General features: G+C 41.4%; 1 protein-coding gene across 1 annotated transcript in view; it reads left to right on the top strand.

Moving 5' to 3' along the window:
- CUL9 (cullin 9) overlaps positions 1-20,071 on the top strand; it is a gene marked incomplete in the record, with an annotated part of 1,346,550 nt that overhangs the window by 346,110 nt on the left and 980,369 nt on the right.

The raw sequence follows: 20,071 nt of genomic DNA on the forward strand, positions 1-20,071 counted from the left end.
TCTTTCAATTATGAAAATAAACTTATTTTTTTGGGTTGTGGATTATTTTTTTCAGTGGAAAATGGCTGTTTTTATTTTATTCCCTCCCTCTCTAGTGACTCTTGAGTGGAGATCCACATCTTGGGTATTGCTATCCCATACATCACTAGCTCATGGACTCTTGCCAATTACATGAAAGAAAACACAATTTATGTAAGAACTTACCTGATAAATTAATTTCTTTCATATTGGCAAGAGTCCATGAGGCCCACCCTTTTTATGGTGGTTTTTTGTATAAAGCACAATTATTTCCAAATTTCTTTTGTTGATGCTTTCTACTCCTTTCTTTATCACCCCACTGCTTGGCTATTCGTTAAACTGAATTGTGGTTGTGGTGAGGGGTGTATTTATAGGCATTTTGAGGTTTGGGAAAGTTTGCCCCTCCTGGTAGGATTGTATATCCCATACGTCACTAGCTCATGGACTCTTGCCAATATGAAAAATTAATTTATGAGGTAAGTTCTTACATAAATTATGTTTTTGCTTTATATGTTGTTTTTTTCTCTTACATTTGCAAGATGTCATTTGCAGGGCTCATCAGGTTTGGCCTCTGTTGAAGAGAGAATCATTTTTTTGTTTTTAGTCAGACAATATCACAATTGTGGCATATGTCAATCATCAGGGTGAGATTCATAGTCCTCAAGCTATGAAAGAAGTATCTTGGATACTTTCTTGGGCGGAATCCAGCTGTTGTCTTAATTTCTGCGGTACATATCCCAGGTATAGTCAATTGGAAAGCGGAATATCTCAGCCGTCAGACTTTACATCCGGGGGAGTGGTCTTTCCATCCAGATTTTTTTTTCAGATTGTTCAAATGTGGGGTCTTCCAGAAATAGATCTGATGGCTTCCCATCTAAACAAGAAACTTCCCAGGTACTTGTTCAGTTCCAGGAATCCTCATGCGGAGTTGATGGATGCGTTAGCCGTTCTTAGGTTTCACCGACCTGCTTATATTTTCCCGCCTCTAGTTCTTCTTCCAAGAGTGATCGCCAAGATCATCATGAAACAATAGTTTGTTTCTGGTAGTACAAGCATGGCCTCACAGGTTTTGGTATGCGGATCTTGTTCGGATGTCCAGTTGCCAATCTTGGCCACTTCCTTTAAGTGAATAGAGATGGATACAGCACCCACTACTCACTAGTGCACGGAGAGGGCTGACCAAGCCCAAACAATTTAAGTAAAAGAAGGCAGTCTCCAGCAGTGAGCAAAGTGACTTTTATTTTTAAACACAGGTCAAATACAGCAACGTTTCGGGCTAACAATAAGCCCTTTCTCAAGCCTGACATAAGTTAAACAAAACACCATTTAAATAGCCATAATGGCGCCAAACAATTGTGAAAAAATTGCACATATATCGCCCTCTAGTGGTGGACTTGAATATTGCATGTCAAAATACATTTTCTTGCAATTACAAAGATACAAATGTGTTACAAAATATTTTACATTGTATATATTGCACAAATTCAATAACCAACTTCATAAGTAAAGTGCCAAGTGGTCCTATAAAAATGAAAAATAAAAAGTAAAAAATTAGAATAATAAAAATATTTGTGACAACTAAATTCAATGTGAATATGTTAGTGAAAATAAATATATTAAATATTCGAATTTATTAGAATTTAAACTTTAAAATTAATCACAATACTCATATCAAAATTCCTTAATTACTATATATATATATATATATATATATATATATATATATATATATATAGGAACACAATCAATTGAATGGACTATATATAGATTAAAAAATTGATATATATGGGAATCCTTCAACAAAGGATACCCATATTACAATAAGTCAGAAATTTAAAAACTAATGGGTACTCAGTGAATATATAGGTAATGCCAAATGTCTATATCCAATAATGTCACACATATGACCTTTTTTGGCTTACTAGTTAAGGCATAATCCAATATAGTGCTAAATTTAAATATATAGCAAAAGTAAATGCAAACCCCTACGCTTACTAAAGGAAGTAACCTATTTATCTTACTCAATATTGAATTACAATTTTTAGATTTTACATGTTGTTCAGTTACACTCCCTATTGAGGCCTTTAGGCCATAAGGTGTTGAGCTCATTGATCCAAAAGGCTTCCCTTTTATTCAATAAGGCCTCTCTATCACCACCTCTCCTAGGCATGTGTATATGTTCCAAAATTTGGAAGCGTAATTGGCTGATACTATGTCCTGCTTGTAGAAAATGCGCAGACACTGGAGCATCCTTGCCATATCTGATATTTGACTTGTGCTCAGATATCCTCTCACGTGCCTCTCTTGTCAATTGTCCAATGTATACCAATGAACATGGACACTTAATGGCATATATGATATTAACTTATGTCAGGCTTGAGAAAGGGCTTATTGTTATCCCGAAACGTTGCTGTATTTGACCTGTGTTTAAAAATATAAGTCACTTTGCTCACTGCTGGAGACTGCCTTCTTTCACTTCCTTTAAGACCAGACCTTTTGTCTCAAGGTCTGTTTTTCCATCAGGATCTCAAATCTTTAAATTTGAAGGTATGGAAATTAAACGCTTAGTGCTTAGTCATAGAGGTTTCACTGACTCAGTGATTAATACTATGTTACAGGCTCGTAAATCTGTTTCTAGGAAGATTTATTATCGAGTTTGGAAGACATTTATTTTATTTTACAGTTTCTTCAGGATGGTTTGGATAAAGATTTGTCTACAAGTTCCTTGAAAGGACAGATCTCTGTTCTTTCTGTTTTATTTCACAGAAAGATTGCTAAGCTTCCTGATATTCACTGTTTTGTGTAGGCTTTGGTCCGTATCAAGCCTGTCATTAAATCAATCTCTCCTCCTTGGAGTCTTAATTTGGTTTTGAAGGCTTTACAGGCTCCTCCTTTTGAGCCTATGCATTCTTTGTATATTAAACTACTTTCTTGGAAAGTGTTGTTCCTTTTGTGCTAGAAGAGTTTCCGAATGATCTGCTCTTTCTTGTGAGTCTCCTTTTCTGATTTTCCATCAGGATTAGGCTGTTTTGCGGACATTATTTGAATTTATTCCTAAGGTTGTGAATTCTAATAACAGGAATAACATTCCTATCCTTCTTAGGAAGCTACTCCAATACTTGTACCTATTCTAGCTTAGATTTATACACAGTGTAAGTGGGAGACTTTCTATCTCTATTTCACAGTACAATTTAGTACTCTGGGTTCTTAAGTTATCTACTTATTCGATATACTAACTAGCTCCGCCCTCCCACCCCTCCTACTCTCTATCGAGCGGCTCTTGCCCGTTGTAAACCCCCCCATCCCCCATAAAACTATAGAGCCACCCCTCCCTGGCCCCCACCGTTCCCAAATAGATATTTGAATCTTCTCCTTATAGTGCTAGGGGAGGACCTTTCTAGTTCATATTATATTTATGATGCTCTATGATAACTGAAGTCTTCTTATGAAACAGCCCACACCCTATAGTTACGCTTGAGATATTTGAATATGTTTCATTGCTAATTATACTGTGTTTACTTTGTTCTGTATATGTTTGGGGGCATGCCCTATATGTTGTACCTATTTATGACTTCAATAAAAATTTATTTAAAAAAAAAATAAAAAATTGAAGGTGTGGAAATTGAACGCTTAGTTCTAAGTCATAGAGGTTTCTCTGACTCAGTGATTAATACTATGTTACAAGCTCGTAAATCTGTCTCTATAAAGATTTATTATAGAGTTTGGAAGACTTACATTTCATGGTGTTCTTCTCATAAATTCTCCTGGCATTCTTTTAGAATTCCTAGAATTTTATAGTTCCTTCAGGATGGTTTGGATAAGGGTTTGCAAGTTCCTTGAAAGGACAAATCTCCGCTCTTTCTGTTTTATTTCACAGAAAGATTGCTATACTTCCTGATATTCACTGTTTTGTACAGGCTTTAGTTCGTATTAACACAGTCCAAAGAATTCAGCAGCACTCACCACTATGTAGAAAATTCCATCTTTATTGGGATATTTCGAAGTAAAAAAGACAACGTTTCGGACCTCTAGTCCTTAGTCTGACATGACTAAGGACTAGAGGTCCGAAACGTTGTCTTTTTTACTTCGAAATATCCCAATAAAGATGGAATTTTCTACATAGTGGTGAGTGCTGCTGAATTCTTTGGACTGTGTTACTATTTTAAGGGTTTTGTGTGGTACCCTTACAGCTTGCACCACCTTGTTATCTCAGTGCTGTACCATTTGGACTGTGTTTAGTTCGTATTAAGCCTGCCATTAAATCAATTTCTCCTCCTTGGAGTCTTATTTTGGTTCTGAAGGCGTTACAGGCTCCTCCATTTGAGCCTATGCATTCTTTGGACATTAAACTACTTTCTTGGATAGTGTTGTTCCTTTTGGCTATGTCTTCTGCTAGAAGAGTTTCTGAGCTATCTGCTTTTTCTTGTGAGTCTCCTTTTCTGATTTTTCATCAGGATAAGGCAGTTTTGTGGACTTCTTTTCAATTTTTACCTAAGGTTGTGAATTCTAACAACATTAGTAGAGAAATTGTTTGGAGAGATCCTTACATTCTTTGGATGTGGTAAGAGCTTTGAAATAATATGTGGAAGCTACTAAAGATTTCAGAAAGATTTCCAGTCTATTTGTTTTATTTTCTGGTCCTAGGAAAGTTCAGAAGGCTTCTGCTAGTTCCTTGGCTTCTTGGTTGAAACTTTTGATTCATCAAGCTTATTTCTCTTGTAAGGTGTATCCAGTCCACGGGTTCATCCATTACTTGTGGGATATTCTCCTTCCCAACAGGAAGTTGCAAGAGGACACCCACAGCAGAGCTGTCTATATAGCTCCACCCCTAACTGCCACTCCCAGTCATTCTCTTGCAACTCTCGACAAGAAAGGAAGTATCAAGAGATATGTGGTGACTTAGTGTAGTTTTACCTTCAATCAAGAGTTTATTTTTAAACGGTACCGGCGTTGTACTGTTTTACTCTCAGGCAGAAATTAGAAGAAGAATTCTGCCTGGAGGTTTGATGATCTTAGCGGTTTGTAACTAAGGTCCATTGCTGTTCTCACACATAACTGAAGAATATGGGAAAACTTCAGTTGGGGGAACGGTCTGCAGATTACCTGCTTTGAGGTATGTTCAGTATTTTTATTTCTAGAGAGATGAATAAGTTCTAGAAAATGCTGACAGAGCCTTGTGTATTTGAGGTAAGCTAGATGCAGTGATTTAACGACGACTGGGATCATGCTTACAAAACAGGGTAATACTCATGTTAATACTCATATTACTTAGTGACAAAACGTTTACATGATTTCATAAATAGGACGTTTTTTCTCTGAGGGAGATAAGTCTTTATTTGGGGCCTAGTTTCCACATGGCTAGTCAGATACTCCTAGGAGTATTTTCTTAAGGCCCCTCTGGCATCCAGTACATGGTGGGAGGGGCCTATTTTAGTGCTCTAACTGCACAGTTTTAATTCAGACTGAGACATCCAGCTTCCCTAGAGGAGCCCTCTGACATCTGAGGACCATTTCAAAGGGGTTATTTCTGAACAAAATCGTTTTTGAGGGCAGGTAGGAGCCTCAGCAGAGCTGTGGCATGGTGCTCAATTGACTTTTATCGTTTTTTAACGTTTTTCAATCCGGTTTGGGGCCTAAAGGGTTAATCATCCATTTGCAAGTGGGTGCAATGTTGCTTTAGTCCCTTACACACACTGTAAAAATTTCAAAGACTTTACTGTATTTTTACACTGTTTTGCAGTGTAAGTGCTAGTTTTTTTTCTCTTAAAGGCACAGTAACGTTTTTGTTTAATTGCTGTTTCACCTTTATTAAAGTGTTTTCCAAGCTTGCTTGTCTCATTACTAGTCTGTTAATCATGTCTGACATAGATGAAACTCCTTGTTCATTATGTTTGGAAGCCATGGTGGAACCCCCTCTTAGAATGTGTACCAAATGTACTGATATTTCTATAAACTATAATGACCATATTATGGCGCTTAAAGATTTATCTCCAAGGGATTCTCTGACTGGAAAGAGGGAGATTATGCCATCTAGCTCTCCCCATGTGTCAGAACCTATAACTCCCGCTCAAGTGACGCCAAGTACATCTAGCGCGTCTAATTATTTTACCTTACAGGACATGGCGGCAGTTATGAATGCAACCCTCTCAGAGGTATTGTCCAAACTGCCAGGGTTACAAGGAAAGCGATACAGCTCTGGGGCTAGAACTAATACAGAGCTTTCTGACGCTTTAATGCCTGTGTCCGATATACCCTCACAATGCTCAGAAGCCGAGGCAGGTGAGCTTCTATCTGTGGGTGACATTTCAGACTCAGGCAAGGCGTTACTTCAGTCTGATTCTGAAATGACAGCGTTTAAATTAAAGCTTGAACACCTCCGCTTATTGCTTAGGGAGATTTTAGCGACTCTGGATGACTGTGACCCCATTGTGGTTCCAGAGAAATTGTGTAAAATGGACAAATACTTTGCAGTGCCTGTTTACACTTATGTTTTTCCAGTCCCTAAGAGGTTTTTCCGAAATTATTACTAAGGAATGGGATAGACCAGGTGTGCCGTTCTCTCCCCCTCCTGCTTTCAAAAAGATGTTTCCCATAGATGCCGCCATACGGGACTCGTGGCAGACGGTTCCTAAGGTGGAGGGAGCAGTCTCTACCCTAGCTAATCGTACAACTATCCCCGTCGAGGACAGTTGTGCTTTCCTAGATCCTATGAATAAAAAATTGGAGGGTCTCCTTAAAATTTTTATACATCAAGGTTTTATTCTCCAGCCTCTTGCATGCATTTCCCCAGTTACTGCTGCAGCAGCTTTTTTGTTTGAGTCTCTTGAGGAGGCTCTACGGGTGGAGACCCCGCTAGAATATTCTAGACAGGATTAAAGCTCTTAAGTTAGCTAACTCCTTTATTTCTGACGCCATTTTTCATTTAGCCAAGCTAATGGCTAAGAATTCAGGTTTTGCAATTTGGCGCGTAAAGGGCGCTATGGCTTAAGTCCTGGTCAGCAGACGTTACTTCGAAGTCTAAGCTTCTTAACATCACCTTCAAGGGACAGACCCTATTCGGGCCTGGTCTGATGGAGAACATTTCTGATATTACTGGAGGAAAAGGTCACGCCCTTTCTCAGGATAGGTCCACTAAGTTAAGGACCAAACAGAATAATTTTCGTTCCTTTCGAAACTTCGAGTGGCGCAGCTTCAGTTTCCTCTAATGCAAAACAAGAGGGAAATTTCGCCCAGTCCAAACCAGTCTGGAGACCTAACCAGGCTTGGAACAAGGGGAAGCAGGCCAAGAAACCTGCGGCTGCCTCTAAGACAGCATGAAGGAGTAGCCCCCGATCCGGGACCGGATCTAGTAGGGGGCAGACTTTCCCTCTTCGCCCAGGCTTGGGCAAGAGACGTCCAGGATCCCTGGGCATTAGAGATTGTTTACCAGGGATATCTTCGGGACTTCAAAGCTTCATCTCCCAAGGGGAGATTTCATCTCTCACAATTATCTGTAAACCAGATAAAGAGAGAGGCATTCTTATGTTGTGTTCAAAACCTACTAGTTATGGGAGTGATCCACCCAGTTCCAAGGGAGGAACAGGGGCAGGGCTTCTATTCAAATCTGTTTATAGTTCCCAAAAAAGAGGGAACTTTCAGACCAATCTTGGATCTCAAGATCCTAAACAAATTTCTCAGAGTTCCATCCTTCAAGATGGAGACTATCCGAACCATCCTCCCTATGATCCTGGAGGGTCAATATATGACTACCGTGGACTTAAAGGATGCTTATCTCCACATTCCGATTCACAGAGATCATCATCAGTTCCTCAGGTTTGCCTTCCTAAACAGGTATTACCAGTTTGTGGCTCTTCCCTTCTTATTAGCCACGGCGCCAAGAATCTTTACGAAGGTTCTAGGGTCTCTGCTGGCGGTTCTAAGGCCGCGGGGCATAGCGGTGGCTCCTTACCTAGACGACATTCTGATACAGGTGTCGACTTTTCAAATCGCCAAGTCCCATACGGACATTGTTCTGGCCTTTCTGAGGTCTCACGGGTGGAAGGTGAACGAAGAAGAGAGTTCTCTCTCCCCTCTCACAAGAGTTTCCTTCCTAGGAACACTGATAGATTCCATAGAAATGAAAATTTTTCTGACAGAGGTCAGATTATCAAAGCTTCTAACTTCCTGCCGTGCTCTTCATTCCACTTCTCGGCCGTCAGTGGCTCAGTGTATGGAAGTAATCGGCCTAATGGTAGCGGCAAGGGACATAGTTCCGTTTGCCCGCCTACATCTCAGATCACTGCAACTTTGCATGCTCAATCAGTGGATTGGGGACTACACAGATTTGTCCCCTCTGCTAAATCTGGATCAAGAGACCAAGGATTCTCTTCTCTGGTGGTTATCTCGGGTCCATCTGTCCAGAAGAATGAGTTTCCACAGGCCAGAGTGGACTATAGTGACGACAGATGCCATCCTTCTGGGCTGGGGCGCGGTCTGGAACTCCCTGAAGGCTCAGGGTTCATGGACTCTGGAGGAAGCCCTCCTTCCGATAAACATTCTGGAACTGAGAGCGATATTCAATGCTCTTCAGGCTTGGCCTCAACTAGCTGCGGTCAGGTTCATCAGATTTCAGTCGGACAATATCACGACTGTAGCCTATATCAACCATCAGGGGGGAACAAGGAGCACCCTGGCAATGTTGGATGTTTCAAAGATAATTCTATGGGCAGAGGTTCAGTCTGCAGACTTTTCATCCGGGGGAGTGGGAGTTCCATCCGGAGGTATTTGCCCAGCTGATTCAACTATGGGTCAAACCAGAACTGGATCTGATGGCGTCTCGTCAGAACGCCAAGCTTCCTTGTTACGGGTCCAGGTCAAGGGATTCCCAGGCAGCGCTGATAGATGCTCTAGCAGCGCCCTGGTCCTTCAGCCTGGCTTATGTGTTCCCACCATTTCTTCTCCTCCCTCGTCTGATTGCCAAGATCAAGCAGGAGAGAGCTTCGGTGATTTTGATAGCACCTGCGTGGCCATGCAGGACTTGGTATGCAGATCTCGTGGACATGTCATCCCTTCCACCATGGTCTCTGCCGCTTAGGCAGGACCTTCTACTCCAAGGTCCATTCAAACATCCAAATCTAATTTCTCTGCAGCTGACTGCTTGGAGATTGAAGGCTTGATTTTGTCAAAACGTGATTTCTCCGAGTTGGTCATTGATACCTTAATTTAGGCTCGAAAGCCTGTCACCAGGAAAATCTATCATAATATATGGTGTAAATATCTTCATTGGTGTGAATCCAAGGGTTACTCATGGAGTAAAGTCAGGATTCCAGGGATATTATCCTTTCTCCAAGAAGGATTGGAGAAGGGATTGTCAGCTAGTTCCTTAAAGGGACAGATTTCTGCTCTGTCTATTCTGCTACACAAGCGTCTGGCAGATGTTCCAGACATTCAGGCGTTTTGTCAGGCTTTAGTTAGAATCAAGCCTGTGTTTAAACCTGTTGCTCCACCATGGAGTTTAAATTTAGTTCTTAAAGTTCTTCAAGGGGTTCCGTTTGAACCTCTGCATTCCATAGATATCAAGCTTTTATCTTGGGAAGTTCTGTTTTTGGTAACTATCTCTTCGGCTCATAGAGTTTCAGAGTTATCTGCCTTACAGTGTGATTCCCCTTATCTGATCTTCCATGCAGATAAGGTTGTTTTGCGTACAAAACCTGGGTTTCTTCCTAAGGTGGTATCTAATAAGAATATCAATCAGGAGATTGTTGTTCCGTCACTGTGTCCTAATCCTTCTTCAAAGAAGGAACGTCTATTACACAATCTTGACGTGGTTCGTGCTTTAAAGTTTTATTTACAAGCTACTAAGGATTTTCGGCAAACATCTGCATTGTTTGTTGTCTACTCTGGACAGAGGAGAGGCCAAAAGGCTTCGGCATCTTCTCTTTCTTTTTGGCTGAGAAGCGTAATCCGTTTTGCTTATGAGACTGCTAGCCAGCAGCCTCCTGAAAGAATTACAGCTCATTCTACTAGAGCGGTAGCTTCCACATGGGCTTTTAAAAATGAGGCCTCTGTTTAACAGATTTGTAAGGCGGCGACTTGGTCTTCGCTTCATACTTTTTCTAAATTCTACAAATTTGATACTTTTGCTTCCTCTGAGGCTATTTTTGGGAGAAAGGTCTTGCAGGCAGTGGTGCCTTCTGCTTAAGTTCCTGCCTTGTCCCTCCCTTCATCCGTGTCCTAAAGCTTTGGTATTGGTATCCCACAAGTAATGGATGAACCCGTGGACTGGATACACCTTACAAGAGAAAACAAAATTTATGCTTACCTGATAAATTTCTTTCTCTTGTGGTGTATCCAGTCCACGGCCCACCCTGTCACTTTAAGGCAGGTGTTTTTTATTTTTAAACTACAGTCACCACTGCACCCTATAGTTTCTCCTTTTTTCTTGCTTGTCTTTGGTCGAATGACTGGGAGTGGCAGTTAGGGGAGAAGCTATATAGACAGCTCTGCTGTGGATGTCCTCTTGCAACTTCCTGTTGGGAAGGAGAATAGCCCACAAGTAATGGATGAACCCGTGGACTGGATACACCACAAGAGAGAAATATATCAGGTAAGCATAAATTTTGTTTTGGAGTCGGGTCAGGCCCCGCCTCAGAGAATTACAGCTCATTCTACTAGATCAGTTTCCACTTTGTGGGCTTTTAAGAATGAAGCTTCAGTTGATCAGATTTGCAATGCGGCGACTTGGTCCTCTTTGCATACATTTACTAAATTCTACCGTTTTGATGTATTTGCTTCTTCGGAAGCAGTTTTTGGTAGAAAAGTTCTTCAGGCAGCTGTTTCAGTTTGATTCTTCTGCTTTTGATTTAAGTTTTTTTCTTTCAAAGATGAAATAAACTTATTTTTGTTTTGGGTTGTGGATTAATTTTTGGGTTTTTATTCCCTCCCTCTCTAGTGACTCTTGAGTGGAAGACTCCACATCTTGGGTATTGATATCCCATATGTCACTAGCTCATGGACTCTTGCCAATTACATGAAAGAAAACATAATTTATGTAAGAACTTACCTGATAAATTAATTTCTTTCATATTGGCAAGAGTCCATGAGGCCCACCCTTTTTGTGGTGGTTATAATTTTTTGTATAAAAGCACAATTATTTCCAAATTTCCTTTGTTGATGCTTTCTACTGCTTTCTTTATCACCCCACTGCTTGGCTATTCGTTAAACTGAATTGTGGGTGTGGTGAGGGGTGTATTTATAGGCATTTTGAGGTTTGGGAAACTTTGCCCCTCCTGGTAGGATTGTATATCCCATATGTCACTAGCTCATGGACTCTTGCCAATATGAAAGAAATTAATTTATCAGGTAAGTTATTACATAAATTATGTTTTTGTTACATAAGCGTATGGCGGATGTATCAGACGTGCAATCGTTCTGTCAGGCCTTGGTCAGAATCAGGCCTGTGTTTTAAACCTGTTACTCCTCCCTGGAGTCTTAACCTTATTCTTAAGGTTCTTCAGCAGGCTGCGTTTGAGCCTATGCATTCCTTAGATATTAAAATGTTGTCTTGGAAGGTTTTGTTTCTTGTTGCTATTTCATCTGCTCGTAGAGTCTCAGAGCTCTCGGCGTTGCAGTATGAGTCTCCTTACCTTATTTTCCATTCGGATAAGGTAGTTTTGCGTACTAAGTTAGGGTTTCTCCCTAAGCTGGTTTCGGATAGGATCATTAATCAGGAGATTGTTGTTCCTTCTTTATGTCCTAACCCTTCTTCTCATAAGGAACGTCTGTTGCACAACCTAAAATTCTATTTACAGGCGACTAAGGATTTTCGCCAGTCTTCTGCTTTGTTTGTGGTTTTCTTTGGGAAACGTAAGGGACAGAAAGCTACGCTACTTCGCTTTCTTCGAGGCTGAGGAATATCATTCTCTTGGCCTATGAAACTGCTGGACAGCATCCTCCTGAGAGGGTCACGGCTCATTCTACGAGGGCTGTTTCCTCTTCCTGGGCATTCAAAAATGAAGCTTCTGTGGAACAGATTTGCAAGGCTCCAATTTGGTCCTCTCTTCACACTTTCTAAAATTTTTATAAATTTAAAACTTTTGCCTCGGCTGAGGCTTCTTTTGGGAGAAAGGTTCTTCAAGCAGTGGTGCCTTCTGTTTAGGTTCCCTGTCTTTGTCCCTCCCTTATTATCTGTGTCCTCTAGCTTGGGTATTGATTCCCAATAGTAATTAGATGATCCGAGGACTCACCGTGTCATTAGAAAGAAAACAAAATGTATGCTTACCTGATAAATTTATGTATTTCTTGACACGGTGAGTCCACAGCCTGCCCTGTTTTTTAAGGCAGGTTTTTTTTTTCGTTTTATAAACCTCAGGCACCTCTGCACCTTGTTTCTTCCTTTCTCTCCTTTTACTTTGGTCGAATAACTGGGGTTGGAGGGAAGGGAGGTGATATTTAAAGGGACACTGAACCCAATTTTTTTCTTTTATAGTTCAGATAGAGGATGCAATTTTAAGCAACTTTCTAATTTACTCCTATTATCAAATTTTCTTCATTCTCTCGGTATGTTTAATTGAAAAGGAAGAATGTAAGTTTAGATGCCGGCCCATTTTTGGTGAACAACCTAGGTTGTCCTTGCTGATTGGACAGCACCAATAAACAAGTGCTGTCCGAGGTCTGAACCAATAATTTTCTGGCTCCTTAGCTTAGATGCCTTCTTTTTCAAATAAAGATAGCAAGAGAACAAAGAAAAATTGATAATAGAAGTAAATTAGAAAGTTGCTTAAAATTGCATGCTCTGTCTGAATCATGAAAGAAAAAATTTGGGTTCAGTGTCCCTTTAACAGCTTTGCTGTGGTGCTCTTTGCTGCCTCCTGCTGGACAGGAGTGATATTCCCAAGAGTAATTAGATGATCCGTGGACTCACCGTGTCAAGAAAGAAATTTATCAGGTAAGCATAAATTTCGTTTTTCTACAGTCCTCTGTGAGGAGTGGCTTCCTCTCATGCTGGGTAAGCTGTCCTCCTGCCGGACAGCTAGATGCAGGTAAGTGCCTTTCTGTCTTCTAGGGTGGAGATTGGGCACTTTATCATATATCTGCATTTTTCTTTGGACACAGTATATCCTTAGTAAGGATATCTTTAAGAGCAGTGTGCAGGCACCTAATATGTATTTGAGAGAGACATTTTTATTGGTTATTGAAGGGTTAACCTGTCTTGCTATGTGGGTATGTTAATTCACTATCGCACAAACAGGAGAGAGTGCTGCTACGGCAGAAGTATGTTTGGTATGTTTAGCTTGCCTCATATGCTCGTTCACATTCTCTGTGAGATCGGAGCAGCAGAGCAGTTTATTTTCAGCTGTTTGGGCTGTCCTTTGATATTTCTGCTACTGCAGAAAGGAGTAACCCTCTGAAAATAAAATAACCTGCAGGAGTTAAGGGGACTTAGACTCTGTTTTTTTATTTTTATGCCCCTTTTATAGAGATACGATTGCCTTTCAGACGGAGGTTCTGTTATTATTAGAGGACTCTGACATTTTTGTGCGATTGTGACTCCGCCTCCTTCTAAGAGGATCGGAGCGGCGCCATTTTCCTGCCCCCTTATCCTTCGTAGAACGGGGAGGCGATGTGCACATGTTAAGTTAGTAAACTTTAATAGTTTACACAATTGCTTTTTATCATTTCTGCTCTAAGAACAGTGTTTTACTTAATATGAAAGGCACATATTGAATTTGGGAAATATAGATCCTAATAGGTGTTGCTAATTAACTTTTTATTGCCTGTGTTTTTTTGCTCTTAGACCTTAATTGTTTTGTTTAGGTCTGTGCAAGCCTGTCTTATTTTTTTTGCCTAATACATTTCAAGATTTTGTAGGCTCATTTAAAGTGACAGTACAATTTAAATATCTTCCACATTTTCAATTTTAATTTTTAGTTTTATTTACATGGGCTCCTATGTTATGTCAAATATTGGCTCATATTATGTCTCTCAGGATGATACTGTTAGGCAAAGCCACAGTTTCTCCTTAAATGTCCCTAGCCGTATGGCGTCACATACAGTTCCCTGCGTTTTCCTCTGTCTCCTGGAGGAGCTTATTTGCTTGCAGAATTATTTTTGCTCAGGTATCTTCTTCGATCTCTGCGGCATTATCTGCCTTCCCTATGCTAATGGGAAATAGCAAGAGGAATATTAGAGATTCAGATAGTAAGGTTTCTGTTCCTCCTACTGCTACACAGGTTGCCCTTCCTCATAGGTTTGATAAGGAGCATACGTCGGTAGCCTCTGAGGGTGATTCAGGACAGTATAATTCCTTCATCCGATGCTGAATGTGGTATCCTTCAGATTTAATCTTGGACACCTTCATGTTTGGTTAAAGGAGGTTTTGGCTACTTTGGAGCGAATCCGATACGTATGTCGTTGTCAACCCTAAGAAATCTAGTAGACTCCATATATAATTGGATTCCTTGGTGGCAGTTTTCCTGTTCCAGAGCGTGCTAGGAAATTTTTCACAGGAATGGGTTAAGTCAGGGATTCCTTTTTTCCCAGTCTCCTGTCTTTAAAAGGATGTTTCCTGTCGCTGTCTCCATTAAATATCATGACGCACGGTGCCTTAAGTAGTAGGGCATTTCTACTCTGACTAAAAGAACTATGATTCCTAGAGAGGATAGCTGTTCTTTTCAGGATCAATGAACTAGGCTGGGCCCAGTCCAAGCATCTGGCGCTTCCCTAAAAATATAATAAGGCCTTGTTTGCTCCTGACTTGACTGAAGGTCCAGGATTCAAATCCACCTCTGGGTGCTGGTTGTTAACTTTAAATCTAACTTGTCTAAACAAGTTGACTCAGGGTACCGTCCTTTTAAGAGGAAAACCAGTGGTTTCATTCTTCCTTTGGTCCAAAGGGGTCAGTTCATGGTGAACATTGACCTGGAGGACGCGTATTTTCAAGTTCCTGATAGAGGGGGCTATCTTGGCAGTGATCAGGTTTCCGAAAATTGCTGTGGTGCCCTTCCTGGCCGACATAATGGGTCAGGCGCCATCTTTTCAATAAGCAATCTCTCATACAGAGATATTGTTGTCGTCTTCATTCCCACGGATGATCTCAGGGGTTTACATTAACCATCTTGGAGGGACCTGGAGTTCCTTTGCCATGATTGGCGTGGATTTCTCGGTGGGCAGACGCTCATATTGGTTGTTTTATCCACTATTTACATTTCAAGAGTGAATACTGGGAGCGGACTTCTTGAGCAGTCAGATTGGCGTGTCTCCCAGAGTTGTTGTCCAGTTTAACCCTGAAATGGGGGATGTTGCAGATAGCAGTATGCCAGGCTTCCAGGTTTTGTTTAAGGTCAATAGGTAAGCAGGCTGCTCTGCTAAATACCCTGACGGTTCCTTGGGTTTTTAGTCTGATTGCTCTCCTTCCACGAGTCATTGCTTGTGTCAAATGGAAGTGAGCATCAGTATTTTCATAGTTCCTACATAGTTTCGCAGGATCTGGTATTTAGACCTAGCGGAGATGTATTCCATCCACCTTGGTGGCTGTTCCTGAGGACGGACCTTTTAATTCAGGGTCCGTTCTTTCATCCAACGTTCGTTTTTCTCTGAAGCTTTCCGCTTGGAGATTGAATGCTTAGTTCTGTCCAAGCATAGTTTTTCTGAATCGGTCATTGAGACCATGATTCAAGCTCGAAGGCCTGTTACAGGTAATTTCTACCATAAGGTTTGGCGTAAATTCCCTGATTGGTGTGAATCCATGGAATATTCTTGGAAGTAGGGTCTTATCTTTTTTCGGATACAGCGGTTATTTTTCCTAAGTGGAAATATTGTTTGGGAATTTATTCCTTTTCTGTGTCCTCATTCTTATATCTTGAGGAATGTGGAACTAGGGTTTTTGCCAGTCTTCTGGTTTTGTTTGTTTTCTCTGTAACCAAAACTACTGCTGCTTCTTTTTTTCTGGTTGAGAAGTTTAAATTGTTTGTTTATCAGACTGTGAGGCTGCAGACTCCTGAGAGAGTTATGCCTCATTACTCGAGGGCTGTCTCCTCTTCTTGGGATTTCAAAATTGAAGCTTCTGTGGAACAGATTTGCAAGGCGGCAACTTCGTCTTCCTTACATACTTTTTTCAAATTTTTAAATTTGATATTTTTGCTTTGGCTAAGGATTTTTTCTTTTGGGCATAAGGTTATTCAAGTGGTGCCTTCTGTTTCAGTCTACCTGTCTTGTCCCTCCCTATTATTCTGTATCCTCTAGCTTTGGTATTGATTCCCTACAGTAATTGATGAAGCTCACCGTATCTTAGGAAAGAAAATGTATGCTTACCTGATAAATTTGTTTCTTTTTGGATACAGTGAGTCCACGGCCCCACCCTTTATGTCAAGACAGTTGTTTTTGACTAAACTTCAGGCTTCTCTACACCTTGTGTTACTTCTTTTTTTCTCTATTTTCCTTTGGTCGAATGACTGGGGGTTGTGGGAAAGGAAGTGATACTTAACAGCTTTGCTGTGGTGCTCTTTGCCTCCTCCTGCTGGCCAGGAGTGATATTCCCAACAGTAATTGATGAAGCCATAGACTCACCGTATCCGGAAAGAAACAAATTTATCAGGTAAGCATACATTTTCTTTCTTCCGAGCCTATTGTCTCTCAGGCTAATACTGTTCAGGATATGCCACAGCTTTCTCCTCAAACGTCCCCAGCCTCAATGGCATCACATACAGTGCCCTGTGGTTCCTCTCAGCCTCCTGGAGGCGTGTTTTTGCCTGTAGATTTTGCTGCACAGATATCTTCTGTGGTGTCTGTGGCTTTATCTGTTTTTCTCATGTCAGGGAAGCGCTAGAGGAAATTAAAGCATATTTCTGATAAGGTGTCTGTTTCATTTGCTGCTGCAACGGTTGACCTCCCACATAAGTCTGATGAGGAGGATATCTCGGTAGCTTCTGACTGTATAAATTCTTTGACTGATTCTGAAGAAGTAAACTTCAGATTTAAGCTTGAACACCTATGTTTACTTCTAAAGGAGTCACTGGCTACTTTGGATGACTCAGATTCTTCTGTTGCTGTCAACCCTAAGAAATATAGTAAGCTTAACAAATACTATGATGTTCCTTCCTCTGTAGAAGTTTTTCCTGTTCCAGACCTTGTGTTGGAGATCATTACACAGGAATTGGATAAGCCAGGGATTCCTTTTTCCCCATCTCCTGTCTTTAAAAGGATGTTTCCTTTTGCTGACTCCATTCAAGACTCATGGCGCACGGTGCCTAAAGTAGTCTGGCTAAGAGAACCACGATTCCTATAGAGGATAGCTGTTCTTTTAAGGATCCCATGGACAAAAAGCTGGAGGCTTATTTAAAGAAAATGTATGTTCATCAGGGTCTACAATCACAACCTGCAGTTTGTATTGCCACAGTGTCAAGTGCAGAATCTTATTGGTGTGATTTTAGTCTGAATAGATTTTAGAGAAGACTCCGTTAGAGGAGATCCAAGATAGGATTAGGGCTCTCAAACCAATTCCTTTATCTCTGATGCTAACATGCAAGTCATTAGACTGGGAGCCAAGATGTCTAGCTTCACTGTCCTAGCCTGCAGGGCTCTGTGGTTAAAATCCTTGTCTGCTGATGTTACCTCCAAGTCCAATCTCCTGTTGCTACCTTACAAGGGTAAGACACTGTTTGGTGCTGGTCTGGTGGAGATAATTTCTGAAATTACGGGTGTAAAGGGGTCCTTTCTACCACAAGACAAGAAGAATAGACCTAAGGGACGTCAAACTTCTAATTTTTGTTAATTTCTTAACTTCAAAGGTCAAAAGTCTTCCTCTTCCTCCTCCAAACTGAAGCAGTCCAAGTCCTTTTGTAGATCCAATCAGACTTGGAATAAGGGGAAGCAATTAAAAAAGCCTTCATCTGAGACACTCCGCATGAAGGGTCTGCCCCCGGTCCGGGGTTGGATCAAGTGGGTGGACTTTACTTTTTTCGACAAGCGTGGATACGCTATCTCCCAGACCCTTGGGCTGTGGACATAGTATATCAGGGTTACAAAATAGAATTCAAGTCTCGCCCTCCCAGGGGCAGATTTCTCCTCTCAAGGTTATCTGTGGATCAGGTGAAAAGAGTGGCATTCTTAAGCTGCGTTCAGGACCTTTCCTCCCTGGGAGTGATTGTTCCAGTAAGGGAACAGGGTCTAGGATTCTATTCAAAGCTATCTGTGGTTCTCAAAAAAGATGGAACTTTTCGACCCATTTTAGAACTAAAGTGTCTCAACAAATTTCTCAGGGTACCGTCCTTAAAATGGAAACCATTCGTTCAATTCTTCCTTTGGTCCAAGAGGGTCAGTTCATGACAACCATAGTTCTGAAGGACACGTATCTTCATGTTCCCATCCACACGGATCATCACCAGTTCCTGAGATTCTGTCATGGTGCCAGGAATCAGACTTAGTCAAGAAGTGCAAAAATAATCACACCTTTATTAATAGCAAAAAATAATAAAAAGTCCACAAGTCAAATAACAAGCCAGGAATCAAAACCAGAACTGGTAGTCAGACGAGCCGAGTCAGGAGCCAAAGCGAGTAGTCAGACGAGCCAGAATCAGGAACAAGGAGAACAGCAGAGTCAGGAACAAGCCAGGGGTCAGGAGCCAGGTAATACACAGGAGCTCTCACAAACAGGTCTGAGACAATGCAAGGGCAAAGCATACTGAACAGAGGCCCTTTAAATAATAAGTGATGACATCACAATTCTGAGACTGCATCCTGTCTCACACGGATGATGTACACCAGTCTGGCCATTAAAGGAAGTGCAGGAAATGAGCAGCATCACACAGTGTGCACCAGAGTCATGAAGAGAGGTAAGTAAAATGGCTGCCAGCAGCACATGGCAAACAGATCAGGGAAAAAACCCTGACAGATTCGCTTTTCTAGACAAGTACTTTAAATTTGTTGCTCTTCCATTTGGCCTTGCCACAGTTCCCAGGATTTTCACAAAGATTCTGGGGGCTCTCTTGGCAGTTGTCAGGTCCCAGGGAATTACGGTGACGCCTTACCTGGATGACATTTTGGTTCAGGCGCCATCTTTTCAACTAGCAAACAATCATACAGAGATCTTGTTGTATTTTCTATGTTCCCACGTATACAAACTGAATCTGGAGAAGAGTTCCCTTGTTCCAGCTACAAGGGTGCGTTTTTTAGGGACCATCATAGACTCCCTATCTATGAAGATTTTTCTGACGGAGGTCAGAAAATCCAAACTTCTCTCCTCTTGCCTCTTTCTACAGTCTACTGTTCGGCCATCAGTGGCTCAATGCATGGAGGTAATTGGTCTGATGGTCGCTTCCATGGACATCATTCCCTTTGCTCGATTCCATTTGAGAGCTCCGTAATTATGCATGCTCAGACAATGGAACGGAAACCATTCGGATCTGTCTCAGAGGATAAATCTGGACCAGTTAACAAGAGACTCTCGTGGTGGATTTCTCAGGATCATCTGTCTCAGGGCACATGCTTCCGGAGACCCTTCTGGCTGATTGTAACCACGTATGCCAGCCTGCTAGGCTGGGGAGAAGTCTGGGACTCGTTAAAGGCTCAGGGCCTATGGACTCAGGAGTCTTCTCTCCCCATAAACATCTTGGAGTTGAGAGCGATCTTCAATGCCATGATGGCTTGGCCTCAGTTGTCCTTAGCCTGGTTTATCAGGTTCCAGTTGGACAACATCACCTCAGTGGCTTACATCAACCACCAGGGAGGAACTCAGAGTTGGCCATGAAGGAGGTGGCTCAGATTATTCAGTGGGCGGAAGCTCACAATTGTCTTCTATCTGCCATCCAAATTCCAGGAGTGGACAACTGGTATTCGGCCTTGCAGGATCTGGTTTGCAGACCTAGTGAGGATGTCATCTCTTCCTCCTTGGAGATAGATCTGAGAAAGGATCTTCTAAATCAGGGTCCTTTCCTCCATCCAAATCTTGTTTCTCTGAAGCTGACTGCATGGAGATTGAATACTTAGTTCTGTCTAAGCGTGAGTTTTCTGAGTCAGTCATTGATACCATGCTTCAGGCTTGCAAGCCTGTTACTCGTAAAATTTACCATAAGGTATG

Source organism: Bombina bombina, chromosome 4 (genome assembly GCF_027579735.1).
Source record: "Bombina bombina isolate aBomBom1 chromosome 4, aBomBom1.pri, whole genome shotgun sequence".
Taxonomy (NCBI): domain Eukaryota; kingdom Metazoa; phylum Chordata; class Amphibia; order Anura; family Bombinatoridae; genus Bombina; species Bombina bombina.